This window comes from Periplaneta americana, chromosome 16 (assembly GCF_040183065.1).
Source record: "Periplaneta americana isolate PAMFEO1 chromosome 16, P.americana_PAMFEO1_priV1, whole genome shotgun sequence".
NCBI lineage: Eukaryota > Metazoa > Arthropoda > Insecta > Blattodea > Blattidae > Periplaneta > Periplaneta americana.
Genome location: NC_091132.1, coordinates 160,259,277 through 160,262,832, shown reverse-complemented (window position 1 = coordinate 160,262,832; position 3,556 = coordinate 160,259,277).

Below are 3,556 nucleotides of genomic sequence, written 5' to 3'. Positions count from 1 at the left end.
GTGGGCGTGGTGATAACTGACATTAGAATCGTCAGCTGTCTTAATTTCGTTTGCATAAATCAGTTAAACTGAAGTGGAAAAACCTAGTATTTCGTCAAATACGTGCTAGGAATTTAATCTAAACTTATGTACGCTAAATTTAAAACACTTGAGCTATTCCTAGAAGGAATGCTTAAAAGAATAACCTAAGCAAAATTGTCATGTAGTATGACAAGAAGTCCTAGCAAATATACTGAAGAAAATGTTAATATTCCTAGGTTCTTTTAAATGCTACCTGCAAGATTGCCTATAAAATAAACGAGTATGATTCGGATGATTTTATTAAATTGTTTTCCCAGTCTCTACACGTTGCAAAACTATTTACTATACCATAAGATATAGAATGAAAGTAGGTCCTGTCTGTAGTAAACAACCTTTACCTCCAAGCTTGTAACGTGGGTGAAACATGACAAAACACGCTTTCAGTTTTTTTTTTTGTTACAGTAAAGTATAATTATTATCGAAATGTGAACGTGAGGCCAACAGCCGGCTGGTCTGTCTGAGCCTTCCAAGGGCTATGGCACCACAGATAAATATTAGTGTATAATTGAGCACCTAACGTACAATAATGGGGTAAGTAGTTACGAAATATATTCATACTTACCCCATTATTGCACGTGGGTGCTCAATTATGTTCTTTCATGTCCTTCCAGTCAAAATACTAACAACAATACGACCTACCCCAGAGTTTTGCGTTATTTTGGATGCGAGTGTCGAAATACAATTTTAATATTTGATTGCTATTACTAGGTTTGAAACGGAATTGTAGCGGTTTTATCCGTATTTAGTTTAACGTTATTACGCTCGCAACTGCAGAGGTTATATCAGCGTCGCCGGATGTGCCGGAATTTTGTCCCGCAGGAGTTCTTTTACATGCCAGTAAATCTATTGACATGAGCCTGTCGCATTTAAGCACATTTAAATGCCATCGACCTGGCACGGGATCATGCTAAATATGTTTAAGATTACCTAGTGTAAAACTGGCCGGGAAAATTTCAGTATACGGATTCCTTACTGACAGTTAAGTATATCTTAAAACACTAAAAAGAGCAGATTTACCTGCGTTTGTCGAATTCACATCATCATGCTTACGAAAAGACACTTTTCAGTGCCAATAATTTATTTTGTGTTCACAAGGTTAGAATTTTGAAAGAAGAGAGAAAGGAAGGAATCCGTGTTCTGAAATTTGTCACATACAAGGAAGGTTATAAATGAAAAAATATACTGACAAGGCATGGCATTTTTTGCAGTTTTTTTTAAATAGTCCTATACAATTGCCTAGATTTTGGATCTACTGTTATTCTAATTAACTTACTTTTTTTTTTTTTTTTTGTAGTACACAAACTATTGTAATTATTTCTCGTGAATTTGTTGAAAAAATTTGTATATTTGACAAAGATGTGGGAAGAGCCACTTCTAAGAAATCGATGGTATAATAGTATTATTATTATTATTATTATTATTATTATTATTATCATCATCATCATTATTGTTTTGTTGTTAAGCTGTTGGATGTACAGATTATTAGTTGTTGGGAGAAAGTGTTGGTTGAATATGTTTGCGATTTCTGTTGTGTCTGAGATTTCTGTATTAGCCTATTTGTTACAAGAGTATAGCTTGTTTCCTTACTTCTAAACCTTCCGCATTCTTTTCTAATTATATTCCAAGTTGTTTTAATTTTGTTATCTTAGTTTAGAAATATTTTGTTAAAATAAATAATTTTTTAAAGTAAGCTTTTAATTTGGGATTATTACTATTAATTATATGTTGAATATACATAGTCCTCTTAGGTAGGCCTATCAGTACATAGCCAGCTCCTTAAATTTGGGAGAGGGGCATCATAAATTTTGGGAGGAGGAGACAAGTAATGTGTCACATTTTCTATAACAACGTTATGTTGCTTATTATTTGCCTTTTACTATTTAATCCAACTAAAACTTAAAAACATGCAATCGCAATGGGAAACATACAGGTACAAAAATAATTAAACGAGGAAAATTTTGAAATATACTTTAAACGTAATGAATGAAGAGATACCTGTAATGAATCTCTGAAGAATAATAAGAAGTAAATTCAAATCAAATTGAAGAAGAACGAAATAATAAAAACATAAATTGTAAAATAAATTGATGCACAGGATTAGTTTAGAAGCTGTTAAAAACAACTGTATTTTGCAATATTAAATTAGAAAAAAAAAGTAAAGATGCTTATAGGAAAGGAAAGAAAACAGCCTATTTAATAACACTTCGAAATATAATTACACTAGCAAGACTTTTCTCAATTTTTTTTGTAAAATTTAAAACAAACATCCATATCCTTATTGAGGTCCTTATAACTTAATTGTTTAATCAACCATCCGAAGACAGATTGGACACAAATAAGGAATCATTCATGAGGCAATTATGGCAGGACATAATAGGTTAGGGTGGCCAGTTTCTTCCCCCCTCACTGACCGGTAACATATTTCACTAATCACACTTAAAATGTATACAAACAAATATTATTCTTCCTCTGACATGTCAAGTGAGATACACTGCCAGGTAATAAATGTACAGTACATATCAACCAGAACCTCAATCAGAGGGGTGTAACTTAATATTATATACTTTCGGAGCACTCTGTTTCCTTGATTATGGTATGGTTAATTACATTTTAAGATTTTTTTTGGGCTGCCTCCAACAAGTTTGTGAATATGGAGTCATTTCTTATTTCCTGTAACTGCCTATGATACAATTAGGCCTAACTAGACCCAAATCTGCTGTAATATTAATGTTTTTTCCTTACAGACTCAAACGTACAGGCTCAAAATATCCCAGCACTTTACAAATGACATGGCTTCAGTGAAAAAAGAGAAAAACTGAGACTGCATATCTCATTAAGCAATCCAAGTGTTTCTAATTTCTGAGTTCCCAAATTATCACACAATGCTCTCAGTCTCTAACAAGGGTAGAAAAGAAATGGTATTTCTCAGACATTATAACTTTTAAAGTGACTGAGGTGACCTCTCCATTATTGTGTCATTAACCTTTTTAAAGATATGCGTTGATAAATTTCAGCAAGGCTTTTCTTGAACACACAGCTGCTTACAAATATCAAAGAAGAGCTATACTTCAGGGATTGCTCCAATTATATAAACAATAATTGAAAGAAGCTGGTGACTGAAGGATTGAAGAAATAGGATGTGGCATTGAGATCTCTCTAAATCAAAACTTGCACATCTCCAGACTACCTTTCATTTTTGATGCTTCCAATTCCTAAACTCTGTTTTGATCAATGCTGAGTGAGTGTTCAGAGGGAAATTTTCTACATATTAAGCAATATGCAGCATTATTTATAACGGAGTACTTAAGCCAATCCCGCGTCTTTTCTCCTTGTCAAGGAGGAGGTACACAAAGGCATCACTACAGCTTGAGGCTTAGTGTGCTTATCACTGCTATTCTGTGAATGATTGTGTAGCTGAACAGCCGTGCTCCTGTACGAGTACAGCACGTCGCACTGTGAACTTAACCTGGGCTGT